The 14392-nt window shown below is 35.9% G+C and overlaps 1 long non-coding RNA gene across 1 annotated transcript in view; it reads left to right on the forward strand.

Moving 5' to 3' along the window:
* The first annotated feature begins 6516 nt into the window (after positions 1 to 6516).
* Positions 6517 to 14392, forward strand: part of LOC102500477 (uncharacterized) — a 17498-nt gene continuing 9622 nt past the window's right edge. The window contains exons 1-2 of the long non-coding RNA XR_337765.1: positions 6517 to 6623; positions 7905 to 8023. This is a non-coding gene — a long non-coding RNA (uncharacterized LOC102500477). The remainder of the gene's footprint in view (positions 6624 to 7904; positions 8024 to 14392) is intronic.

Genomic DNA, 14392 nt, shown 5'->3' on the forward strand with positions numbered 1-14392 from the left:
CAGGGCTGCCTCTGTAAGGCAAATATTGTTCCCACGCTAGAGTGCTATCTGCCAAACTTCCCTACTTAGCATCCTGTGTTTTTCAATTTAGGCATCCTTTTGTTAATGAGAAAAAGGCAGAAAGCAGGTCCAGACCAAAAAATAATTCATCGCCCCCAAATCCAGAAAAATATGAATCTTTAAAACAAAGCCTTTTCGGAAACATAAAAATAGCATAATCTCAAAGTTAGGTAAAAGAATATTTTTGTCTCTCCATGGGACAATGAAGGTGGACAATCCTCACTGTTGGGAATTCGTTTTCTGTTTATGAGTCTGTAAGTACCGAGAAAGTAGAACTCACCCAAATGCACTGTAGCAGTTGGGATAAGACTCAGTTCTACGTAGCTTAAATGAAAAAGATGTCCCGGATAAAAATGTGGGTGACTCTAGTACAAGCATCTCAATTCTCCTTGATTATGTGTTTCGGATATTAGAAAAACAAAAATGTGATTCTCTACCTAATGGCTTCAACTCTAATAATTACTAAGTACAAAGTGAGAAAGAATCTAGCCCACCATCTTTATTAATTAGGAGCAAATGATGATTTTCGGTAGCAGATCCTTACAGAGTATCCAGTACGGCATGTATGTCTTAAGAGCTAAGGGAGGCTCTTTTATGAGGAAGGGCTATTCTCTCATTTTTTTTTTCCCTAGGGGGACACTTAGTTTAGTCTATGGCATTAGGACCACCCCAGGAGTAATCGCTTACAGAACTCAGACATCCCAGCAAAAACAACTCTCTCGGTTCTATTTTCCTTAAGTTAATATTTAGCTCAAATATTCCTGTGACAGGATTTCAAACTTTTCAAATGATCTGATCTAATCTTAGTGTTCCAAATGCAACTCGGAAGAGAAATCAAGCTGTAGTTTGTTGAAAGATAGTGTGGAGGTTTATACAACTCTAGAAGCTACCCGTATGTCATAAAAGATTTGTTTTTACGGGACTGGATGATATATCGTCAATTTCATAGAAACCTTTATTTAAATATTTTTGATGTCCCAGATTTAATTTCACTGATACCTAGGGAGTGGATATACTAAAGCGATGTGGCAATAGATAATTGGAAATGAAGTGATGAGCAATAATCTAGTTGTTCCAGACAAAAACGGAAGAGGCAGCTTTGGTTTTCCCCACGTCTTTATGATTGCAAATGCTCGACTTTCTGCTTTCCAAAAATATGCATTGTGTTTCTATCGATGTTTTTCTGCATCTCCATTCATACTAGCCATCCTCTCCCATCACCTGGACTACCTGCTTACTTTCCCCCCTCGACTCTCCTCCCACTTGAGACACCCTGAAATTCACTTTCTGTACAGGGAGCCAGGAAGGTTTTCTTGGAAAAGTGTAAGTCAGGTGGTGTCTTAAAAGCCTTCTACAGTTGTACTGAGACTGGTCCCAAACTAAAATTAGTCCAATGTTCATCAACTAGTGAATGGAAAAATTAATCACAGTATATCCTACAATAGAATTTTTTCAACGGCTGGTATGTGCAACAAGAGGGATGATTCTGGAAAGCATGTTGGTGGATGTAAACAGCGACATGCTGAAGTTACATGCTTCTGTTTATGTGACATCCTGGCAAAACTACAGGGACAAGGATTAGATCATGGTTGCTAGGGGGAGGGGGACATAGAGGAACTTTTAGGGTGATGGGAATAATCTATTTTGCTTTTTTGTAGTAGTTACACTCTTCATTCATTTGTCTATCATTGTCCATTTGTTGTACATGAAAAGAGCAACTTTCACAACATTTATATATGATTGTGCGTGTGTGTGTGTGTGTGTGTTCAGGAGAGAGGGAGAAGCCCAGTCTCACAGAATGCACTAAGTGTCCTAGGCAAAACAAGAGAACAAACACATCTTTATTAAGCTCTTCCTTTTAACTCTGAGAATTGTACATTTATACTGTAGCATGTGAGGAACTTCTACACCAAATTATATACACAAGAGAGAAATTATACTTCAATCAATGTGACTTTAAACCAACATTCTTGGGGGCCAGCAGGTGGCATGATGGCTAAGGTGCTGGACTCCCACATGGCTAACGATAGTGTAAGTCCTGGCCCTGGCCACTGGCTTTCTCATTTTTTTTCCCGTCTTACTCTTTCTCTCTCTCTTCTTTCTCTGTCTCTCTCTGGTGAGTGCATGTCTGTATAGCAAATAAAAAAATAAAGATAAATAAAATTATTAAAAAAATAAAAACATCCTATGGTGTCCTCCTATACTTAGACTAAACGCCCACACCTCTGACTAGGCCCTTTAAGGCCCCTTGCAAACTTGCTTCTGCCTGACCTTCCCCTCTCTTCTGCCCTGCCTGCCGCTCATGGTTTCAGGTCATTAGTGAGTTTCCTTACATGGTCTATATTTTGCTTTAAAAGCAAATACAATGTTAGTGTTCAGAAGTAACCTTTTCACATTTATTAATGAAGACTTAAACTGTAAAACTCTGTATGAATAACTCACTGGCATAATATCTACATTTTCTTACAAAAATTTAAAACCCTATCTACGTAGTCTCTGTATCAATTATAACAGGCATCTTGATTCCTCGTTTGTAGAAAGGAAAGAGACTGTAATTTTACATCTCTCACATGGTGCTTAAGTTAGTCCACGGCCAGGTATATCTCTGTAAGTTAAAGCTGATATAAGGTGACGTTATACTATGTTAATTAATTAAATTATTTTAATATCTACTATGCAGCAGGACATATAGGATAGCTATTTTTTACTTTAGAAATATGTAGAGTGGATTTTACTAAATTCTCCTACTTGGTTTACAAAGAAAATCTAACTTAAAATGGTTCAATTGCATGTATTTGAGAAATATTCCTTCTCGTGCGTTGATTATGAATCAATGCACAAACATACAGCTGCTATAATATATCAGGGGTAAAAATTCACATTTTCTCTGGTTCTAAGAAAAACGTACTTTTCTAATAGTGAGAATATGGGGAAGTAAAAATTCTGTTCGCATATATCTAAATTAGATTTACAAAGCTTCTGTAAATACATCGTAATAAACCCACATAAATCACTAAAATGTCATCTTAAAAAAAAAAAACAAAACACAAGTCACATCTATTATCTGACAATGTATCTTATCACATCAGTCACATTTATGTTATGCACTCCTGGAATACATAAGAACCAGGCACAATTCTTAGCTTGTGTGAGAACTAGCAAAAATATAAGTTGGTTCTAGAGAGATTGTGCCATTGATTTGAATTCTGGCTCTCAAAAGAGAATAGTGATTGTCTCTACCACTGGGGTTGCTGGGAGGAGGCTACTACGTATAAAACAGGTAGGAGGATTCTGGGTACAGTTTAGTGCCTTTTGTTACTGCTAGTCCCCACTCTGGCTAATGGCTATAGAGAAATGTGATTAATTTTTAAAAATAAAAGGAAAATGAGAATAAACACATATTCACGAATAAGTGACTTTTCAGTTTTACATATATGTGGTGCTAAAATCATTGTAATTACAGAAAAAGTAACTGAAGTCATTTTGATCATGTAGGTGTATGTGTTCCTTAGACAGTTTCACAAAATGATAGGGTTTAGAGAATCTGGCTTTGACCGAAAACATTTTTTTTTTTTTTTAATCAGAGGGCACGTACACTCACCTGAGAAAGACAGAGATAGGGGAAGAGCGAGAAAGCAGCCCCCTGGGAGATGGTCACACCACAATCTCTTATCATCCCTCTATCTCTCCTTTTGGGATTTTGCATGCACACACACATGCCTGGCAGGTCTTTCAAGATGCCCGGTCCAGGACTCGAACCATGTGGTTGGCCACATGGGATTCAGCCTCCTTAATCACCAATCCATTAGCTAGTTCTGAAAATATTGCTTTTTATTAGTTATTTTATTCAACTTTATTTTAATTTGAACAGAGAGAGACATAGTGAGAGAGAGAGACAGAAAGCAAGCCACTGGGTCTGCAGCTTGAACCATGGTCGCCCATGTGAAAATCCAGTGCTCCTAACCACCATGCCACTTGCCAGCCCGAGAAAATATTGGTTTTTAATTGGAGTGTATTTCGCATTATCTGGTGGAAGTTAAATTTTCTAACTAGCTGTGAAAAATGTGAATGGTCATGAATATTCTTTTAAAAGATATTTTATGATTTTCTTTATACATTCAGTCACTGTACATCATTACAGCATGCAAAATGAATTTTTGTCACTGTATATTAGTTCAGTTAAAGATATTTTCATACGTGTCATCATTCCCAGATAATTTTTCATTTCTGTGTCCCTTGAATGTTTTTTTCTTTACTGTCTTAAGTAAGAAAAGATTGTGTTTTATGACTTATGAAAATATACAAGCTCAGAGACCAGCAGTTAGCATAATGGCTATGTCGCTGGACTCCCACGTAGTCGACTATGGTTTGAATCCTGGACCTGGTGGCTTAAACTCACACTGGGTGCATGTGCGCGCGTGCCCAAGATCCCTAGAGGAGAAGGGATTGCAACTTGGCTATTCCCCCTGAGGGGTGATTTCTTGCTTTTTTCCCTGTCTTTCTGGCAAGAGCGTGTGACCTATAGCAAAGTCCTCTCCAAAGAGAGAGAGAGAGAGTAGGGGAAATGTTATTCTATGTGGGTAACCCTGGGCTGGTGCCTCCCAGGTGGTAATAGGTACAGTGAGGGTAACAAAATCAATCAGTCAGAGTATTTGTCTGGTCAAGTTTGAGAAGCATCAGGTTAGTTAGCATTCTAGAATGAAGCTTTAATTGCTGCCTTTTAAAGAATCTTTTGTATATTAATGTGTATTAAGAATCTCTACAGATGCTTGTACTATGGTTTGCCATATTTTTTGACCAATGAGTCCTTTTCTTGAGGGGCTATTGTCAGGAATATATTTTGCAAAGTACGGGACTAGAAAATCCTGGCATTTGAGAAAAAAACAAAGTTCTCCCATATCCCACCATGGCATGAGCTTAGACGCTCCCGCCACATTCCTGCCATATTTGATTAATCCTACTTGGGACATTTTTATATTGCTAGTGTCCCAGGGAATTCCTAGTGATAAAGGATAAAGGTGCGAGTTATCTTGCAGACTAGGTTCAGAAAAATGCTGGTTTTGCCTTGAAGAGTGACTGATCTTGAGATTGGGGAACTAGACTAAATTTGTTATTTAAAGTACAAAGCTTCTGTGATTTAAAAATTGAAAGAGAAGGAGACAACATTCCAAACAGAAGTTGATATCCACAGAAATAGTCTTGTAGTTTTGAAATATTTTAAAAGGAGTTTTAGTGGCATTACGTTTGTGGTAATTTAGTTACTATTATCATGGATTTTTACTCTCATCTTCCAAGAAGGAGGAAAATACAGAAAGAGAAAACCTCAATTGAAAATCCTCCTTGTGTTCTGTATTTAAAAATATATATATTAAATTTTATTTCTTCTTCTTCTTATTTAATCTGACCTGGGTGGGGAGGGGAGAGAGAGAAAGCAAGCCACCAGGTCTGGGACTTGAACCATTGTCAGCCATATGGAAGTCCTGTGCTTCAACAGCTGAGCCACCTGCTGGTCTCTGTTTGTTTTATTTTTGTCTCCACCCTTGATAATATTGACATTTTGGACCAGCTAGTTCTTTGTTGAGCAGGACTATCCTGTGTATTTTAGATTTTTTAGTAGTATCTCCAGCCTCTGCTCATCTGATGACCATCACACCTTACTCTCTACTTGTAATAACCAAAAAAAGCTTTCAGACATTGCTAAGTATCTTCTAGGGGCAAAACTGCCCATTGGTCTGTTTTGTTCCCATAGTTCCCCTCCATTTTGTTACTAAATGAAAATGGAAGGACATTATACTGTCTATATTTTGTGTTCCCAATAAACCTGCAAGTAATTTCAGGAAGAATAGTAATTCTACAATATTTTTATTGTTATTTTTCTAAGATAAGTCTGGAAGTAGGCTATTCCTTTCTAATCTCCTCCTAGCTGACTTAATTTTTACACTTCTCCCATGACTGATTACCATTTCCATTTAAAAAGATATTAGCAAAACTCTCATTTTTGTCTTAAAATGCTTAAGAAGAAAATTACTAAAACTATGGCTTAAAAATATTTCCTGGTTGATGTAATCATTCGAGATTTAACAAACTTTAATCATTTAAATACAATAAGTATTTGCCAAATAAGTTGGTTAAAGCTGTAAGTCAGCTGGAAAGGATGGTGTATACCATAACTTGCCTATTTATGTTTTTACATTCTTTTGGATTACAGATTCACAGCTATTTTTCTCTCTTTGAATTGTTCTAGTCATTCATAATTGTATTTGAGACTCGGTTATAAAACTAAAAATAAAACAGTCTCTGATAGATAAGAAAAAAGTCTATGAAAGAAATTTGTGATTATGGAGCACAATCAAGGCTAAAAATGTAGGTTCCAAGATTAGTATTCTTTTAATTATTATTTCCGTTTGTTCTTGTTTTGAATCTCTAGGACTGAGCATTCACTTCTGGGAAGGAATATAGAGAATTAAAAAAAGTTTCTATCAATTTATATCGGATTACAGGAACTCCCTAAATAAAGAAAAAACATAATTAGAAAAAGAAAGCTGGCCTATCCTGATAACCAGGTAGGTTCTCAAGGCTTATACCCATAATGTATTCATGGAATAATTTAATATTTTAACAAAATACCTTCTGTTTAAGAGCTATTCAACTCTATCTTTTTGAGTTTAAAATAATCTGGTTGCAGGCTATGTAGAAAAGTGAACGCTACAAGAATCGATATCTTAATGTAATAGCAGGAATATTATTTTCTTGTTGCTTTCCAAAGAAATGTTTATGTTTTGTATTTTGAGTACACAGTTTTAAAAAGATATGAAATATATTCGCCACCCAGTATTCTTAGTGCTTATGTGAGTCTTGAATAATGAAAAGCTTAAGGTCCATTTCTGAATTTTACATATGATTACATTTAAGTTAATCTTCTTTATTTGTTTTCCTCTTATAAGAAGGTACTCTGTTACCTCTGTCAGATTATATTAGAGGATTTAGGTGACATTGTTGTACGAGAGAGACTACAAACACTTCTACAGGCCATGTATTTATGCAGCCACAAAGAAAGTAATCCCATTTTTATTAAGAATGAATAGAATTGACTTGAATAAAAATACCTTTCTAAAATCACCTATATTCTATTTTTTCCAATCTAAAGGAAAAGAAAAATACTTGAACTTGTTCCAAAAATTTAAATCAGATAAGGAAACACAATCTCTTGCCAAAGGTCAAAAAGATTGCAGGAAAAATCTGAACAGAATATCAATTGGGAGCTGACAAGGCAAAGGAAGATGATTCAAATGAATTTCTTTTTGAATACCCATTTGCTCATCTCGGCTCAAGGGTCAAAAACGGAGAATTATTCTGGAATAGAAACGGTGACTGGATGAGCTGTTGTGGAACGTGTGTTTCTGAACTGGTTAATAATTATCAAATAATCTCCTAATATATTAAAAACCTATTTGCAGAAATATATATAAGTAAAAAAGGAAGCAGAGAACTTTACCTGCATCCGATGCAAAGCATTGCATACCAATATTTGTTTTTGTAGCTATTGTGGCTTTGGGAACAAGTCAATATAAACAGCAGGAAACACAAATACAGAGTCCAGTATGGTGGCTTTAGGAGCTGAATTCTGCTTGAAATAAGCTTTGTCTCAGTATGCGTAAGAGGCTTTGGCCCTGTATCAGACCTCTGGGGCAACCACTCAGCAGGGTAGGGATTATCTGGTGGTTTACCAGAGTCTGTGCTTCCCAATTCATAGAAAACTTGCCTTTCTGTCATACTCTTACATTAACTCACTAGGTACTAACTTTTCCATCCATATATATATTTTTTTCCTCCTGGGATTTTAGGTCTTTTGGCAAAAAAGAATAGCAGATGTTAATTCAAAATCGAAAAAGTATTTAATGAACACGATTGAGAAGACACCGCACGTTTGACATCTATAGATAGCAAGAAAGAATAACCACAGGTAATTTTGCAAGCTGAGTAATTTCCATTTTCGGAAATTGATGTTTCTTTTTTTATTGGTAGCCCTACCGAAAATGTCCTAAGCACAAATTGACTGTATTTTAATATAAGTGCTATTCACTCAAAGTTCCAAATATATTTCCATCCCAACAATGAGATGCATTCTTTTCTTTTCTTTCTTTTTCTGAGGCTTGACAGGGTTAATTCCATTTAGCTGTGGGAAGACTAGGCTGTGGTGGAAACCCCATGGTTATATTCCAAACGCATGACCATCAAAGAGCCAGATTAGCTGAGTGAGGAGGGAGAGGAAACTGTGCACTTCCTGTGTCTTAATAAAGCTAAGATTACAGAAGTATTTAATAACCATTGTGGGTTTTAATAGGAAATGGTATGAACACTCTTGGTAATTCGCTCAATCTATGGTTACCATTGAAGATTGTTTTTGTTTAAGCTAGCTTAGATATCTAGAAAATGTTGTAAAATCAGGATCCTATTACGCATAGTACTGCTAAGTAATCAACTATGAAGACATTAAAAGTTCTTTTTGGATATCTCATTTGCACGGAGAAGAGTGAGTTGCACCATGGCTAAAGAAACAATAGCAATTGTTTTATAAGCACTTGGAAGGCAATAAAATGTGGATTCCTTATGTAGGTCCAAATGTAGCAGCTGGATTTGACTTTATGAACCATGAAAAATAGTTCCCATCTGGAAGTTGATGCTGAATAAAGATGCAACAGTAAGACAGCATTTTACATGAAGCATTTTATACATGTCTAGCGCAAACTCGGTACTTTCTAGTTTTAACTGGAAATTAACTAAGGATCAATGAGTTTAGCATAAATATCCTACACTTTTTTAATCTTGGCGTAATATTTGTTTTGTTCATTTAAAACAAACCAAGTGACAACACATTTGTTTTTAAATTTTCTTAATAAATAGCATGTAATAGTTGCACAATTACATTTGTTTAATTCTGAAGTTCAAAAGTCAATTGATATCAGTGGTAAATCCTTTATTTGTTAAAAAATATATAGTGATGTGGGCAATCTACTCTTTCATTACATAGCATGTTATAAAATATTAATTTTCTTTTTGAATTAAGTCTTTGTCAAGTCTTCCATATACCTAATATTTGAAGGTATGTATATGCACTAGACCTTCTGAGGTTATTTTACTGTACTCCTGCTTTTGGAGAAACATATGCTTAAATACAAAATAAACATATAACCATAAATTCAATTTTATAAGATAGAGATAATGCTTGTCAGCATGTTCCAATCTCCTTCTGAATTTATTATGTAAATTGATCAAAATTACTGCTTACTGCCAACTCTTTTAAGTAGGTGTTTTGCATTTAGCAAGGACAGACATAATTTGTCACCTTTTTGCAGTTGTTTTGCCCATGTTAAGACTGGAAGGCTGAGCAGGTAATAAGAAGGTTGAAAATATTTCTAAGGTTATAATGAACATTGTATCATTTGATGAAGATTGATCCAATTTTATAAGATTTAAACTCAAAGATGCTATTGTTTAGGTTTTAGCACATTGGTTCTTCAGAATAAAGATATTTAAATGATTAGAGTCCTTGCTCTTTTAAATTTTAATTATACTTATGAGCTACTTAATAATTTCAGATAAGGCAAAGCCAGCTTTGTTATAGCTTTGAATTGAAAATTTCTTTGTAGCATACTTAGAGGTTCAGTGAAAATGCAATAAAGTAAGGAAAGACAGAAATAGAAGTTACAAATCTAATGAATTTATTAATTTTGACAAAATTTACTAGGTGATTTTTTTGCCCAAAATTTTTTTAATGTTTATTTCTGAATTTATCTATTAGTGTAGAGGAAGATCAGTAAATTTTAGTCTTCTTTTCTAAAAAGTGAGTTTCTTTTTTTTTTAAAAAAAGAATTATTTTATTTAACTTTATTTATTTGTTCATTTAGTTATTTAAATTTGGCCATAGAGGGACAGAGAGAGAAGAGAGAGGGAGGGAAAGTGAAAAAGCAAGTCATCAGATCCGGGACTCAAACTGCTGTCGGCCGTGTGGGAGTCCAGCTCCCTTAACCATTGTGCCACCTGCCGGCCTCAAAAATAAGTTTATTCATGCAGAAGTTCCACATGTTTTCCTGATTTCATGATAAATATTTAAATATTTCATTTATTTGAATGAGTAGAGTGTAGAGAAGATAAGTGATCATGAAGTTCATAGCATAGTGCTTAGCATATAAAACCTCAATGAATAGTAGCTATTCAGGCCAAATAATGGAGACTCGTTCTTTTGTTGTATAATTGCTTTTGTTTGGGATGTTCATTCATATTTAAAGTATTAAATATGTATTAAGAATGGCAATGTTCAATGTTTCAGGGATCAAAATAGATTAATAATTGGTGCGTGTAATATGTGAAAATGAAAAAACCTCAATCTACCACACACTTTACACTGTTTTATTTTCATAATTATTGAAAATATTAGTTTGTTATGTTGCTTCTTTGCTAAGTGGAAAACTCTAAAGATTAAAGTTTGTAGACTACAGGGCCTGTCAGTGGCATGGTGGTTAAGGTGGCTGGATACCACATGGCTGACAGTGCGGTTTGAGTCCTAGGCCTGATGGCTTAAGGAACACTCTTGGCACGTGTGCGTGCACACCCAAAACCCCGAGGGGAGAATGGAGGAGAAAGGATTGCGTCATAACTATCTTCCTGGGGGCTGTTTTCTTACTTTTATCTCTCACTCTGTTTCTGGTGAGAGCATATGCCCTATTGCAAATTTTAAAAAAATGTAGAATACAAGAAATTGTTTCAGGCTTTAAAAATGTGTGATTAAAATTTGAAGGCTAAGGACCTGCAGGTGGTGTGGACACTGGACACTCCCACAGGGCTCACCATGGTTTGAGTCCCGGACCTGGCCACATGCTTTCTCACTTCTGCTCTCTCTCCTCTCTCTCTGTGTCTGTCTCTCTCTAGTCAAATGAAAATAAATGAATGAATAAATAAAATTAAATAAAGAATTCTTAAAAAATGTGAAGGATAAATGTCTGTCAGTAATTACAGAGAAATGTTTTAAAATTTTCCAATATAATTAGGCCTAAATCCACCCCTTGTCCCACTGCCAATTCTCCTTTCCAAAATTGCATTACTTATGCATAGGCCAAATGTTTCTTACTCATTGATTTTGCTCCAAACCCAGTCCTGAAGACACAGCTCAACTGATATCATCTGTAAACTGAAGCCTTTCCTGATTTTTTCTCACCTTTGGTCTTACAGAACTGGGATTGTCTCAATAAATCTAAAAGCAACCATATGTATATGTGACTATACATACATGTGAATGTGCACACACACACACACACACACACACGTACACATAGATGTGGGGCTCCTCAGAAAATTCATGGCAAATGTATATTATGAAAAAGCCATGCACTGCTTTCAAAAATTTTTGCACTAAAATAAACTTGTACTTTAGTTCCCTTTCCCACTAATATTTTTAATATTTTTTTATGTCCCTCGGTGTGTATGTGCATAGTTTTTATTTTATATCTATAACCATCTCCTGTTTAGATACTCATATAAGTACATTTTGTGTCTCTAAGTCCATTGTAACTTTCTTAAAAGCAAACATATATTTTCACAATTCAATAGCTCGTAACTCATAGCATTATATAGGATAGGCATTCAATAAATATTTGTTGCTTCTCTATTCTTTTTTTTTTTTCCGTAGAGAAATCTTTTTCTATAGGGTGTGTGAGCTTGCTGGAGAGACAGAGAGAAACAGAATTAGAAAGCGAGAAATCATCTCCCAGAGGGATGGCCATGCTGCAATCCCTTCTCCTCCATTCTTCTCTGGGATTTTGGGCATGCATACACATGCACCTGGTGTGAGTTTCAAGTTGTTGGGTCCAGGACTGGAACAGTGGTAGGCTACATGTGAGTCTAGTGGTATTGCCATGATATGATCTGCTGGTCCCACTTCTCTATTCTTCATGAAACATTGCACAGTCATTCTCAACCAGGGATGATTTTGTCCCTCAATGGACATTTGTCAAAGTTCGGTGACATTTCCAGTTCTCAGTGGAGAGTGGTGGTGAAGGAGCTGAGGGTGGTGCTGCTGGCATTATGAGAAGATGCTAGGCTGCGTTTGAACAGCCTACAGTACACAGGACAGCCTGCTTTGCCTCCCTGTCATATTTTTATATGAATTCATTAGGTTCTAAATTTCCATCTTTTTTTTTTTCTTTTTTTGAGAGATTTTTGCTATAAGGGCACATATACTCACTGGAGAGCCAGAGAGAGACAGAGAGACAGAAAGTGAGAAATCACCCGCCCAGGGTGCTGCAATCTCTTCTCCGCCATTCTCCTCTTGGAATTTTTGAGCATGCATGCACACGTGCCCAGTGTTTCAAGCCTCTGGTCTGGGACTTGAACTATGGTCAACTATATGAGAGTCTAGTGATGTAACTGCTATGCTATTTGCTTATCTCTCCATCTGTATTTTTTCCATCTGGGATTTTAAAAGGGGCTCAAGGGGGCTCAAGGGGAAAAAGAAAGAAGCAAAATATTTAAGAGACATAAAAATGGAAAATTATCTGTTGATTATAACTTGTATGATAATATCTTTTAACTAGACTAATATAAAATATATTCATGCTGGGAAGATTTGTTTTGCAAGCTGTAATGATATACAGTGATTGAATATATACAATTAAATTAAAAAAGAAAAGAAAACAAAATAATTTGCTACAGTAAAAACAACAACAGAAAAGCTTTTAATCATTCGTTCTCAGGCCTAGTCATTTCTCCCACTCAGAGACATGTGCCAGAGTTCTGGAGAATGAACCTGACATATTGACTTTTGTCCCTTCAGCGTAAGAAAAATCAGTTTGTTGGGGACCAGCAGGTGGCATGGCGGTTAAGGCACTGGACACTCTCACATGATCAAACACAGGTTCAAGTCCCGGACCTGGTGGCTTGCTTTCTCATTTTCTTTCTCTCTCTCTTTCTCTGTCTCTCTCTGGTCAAATTAAAATAAATGAATGAATAAATAAAATTAAAAAAAGAAAAATCCATTTGTTATAAGACAGTACAACATAAAGTGGGTGAAAAAAGGGCCCTAATAATATTCACATCTTTGTGAATATTGATGTATTATGTATTTTCTTTTCAATATTTAAAGGGCTCTTCTTTGTTTCCTTTTTTTTATTTTCAAATTTCTTTCTTCTATGATTGGGAGAAACAGAGACAGGGACAGCACCCCCAACAGGGTCTTGATGCTCAGCCCAGCCTTAAGTCAGCTGGGACCATGGGCAAGCGTGTGCCCTGAGTATTCAGGCAGCTCTTGAACCAGGAACTTTTCCACATGGGATTTCCTCACAGAACATTGTTTTTTAACACTGTGCCACTGTTGGACCCTTCAAAGGGCTCTTCTAATTTGAGAAATGGAAATGTAATAAATCAACTGCCAAGTTTATCTTTGAAATGCCTTTCTATCTTAGTTTTTGGATGATCTTTCTGGATAAATACAGTTTACAGAGAAATTGTAGTAACAAAAACCAGGAACCCATTCCATATAAAATCATCCTCAGAATTGTTTCCTTTGAAAACATCTGTGGGGACCAGCCGACGGCATAATGGTTATGTCGCTGGACTGTCATGTCGTCTACTGTGGTTCGAGTCCTGGTTTAAAACTCACACCAGGCGCATGTGTATTCATGCCCAAAATCTTGAGATCTTGAGAGGAGATTGAAGAAGGGATTGAGGCATGGCCTTCCTCCCTGGGGGCAGGGGTGATTTCTCGCTTTCTTTGTCTCTCTGGTAAGCTTACATGCCCTACAGAAAAAAAACAAAAACAAAAACAAAAACCAAAACAAAACTCTCAAAAAGAGGGAAAAAAGAGAAAAATGTCTGTGAAAACTGTGTTTTAAGAAGCTAAAGCTAAGTCTGTAACTTGCATTATATGATAGCTGTAAATTCCTTGCACTCTAAAAACATTAATATGTTCTTTGTTGAAAAACAAACTGCTATAAATGTATGTTAAAAAAGTTCCGTGCTATTGAGATAACGCTTGATTGTTAAGGTATTATCATCAACAACAAATATTTCATGTGTCCCGTTCCATAGCATTGTGTTTGTTAAAAAGAAGTTTGGTTTTGCTAAGCAGTAATTTCAAGAGTCACCATATAAAAGGTGTATTTATTCAGACCCCAGCTGTTTATAACAAATGTCTATATCTATTTCTGAATTCCTGTGCACTAGCTTTAGATGACCTGTTATAATTTTTTTCTTTTTTGATTTTCTCTCTTTTTGCAATTTATTTCTGGAGTTCTGAATCCCCCCCCCCTCTTTTTTTTTTTTATTTGGAGAGGTTTTC

The sequence above is a fragment of the Tupaia chinensis genome, unplaced genomic scaffold (genome assembly GCF_000334495.1).
Source record: "Tupaia chinensis unplaced genomic scaffold, TupChi_1.0 Scaffold149537_1, whole genome shotgun sequence".
In the NCBI taxonomy this organism is placed as follows: Eukaryota; Metazoa; Chordata; class Mammalia; order Scandentia; family Tupaiidae; genus Tupaia; species Tupaia belangeri.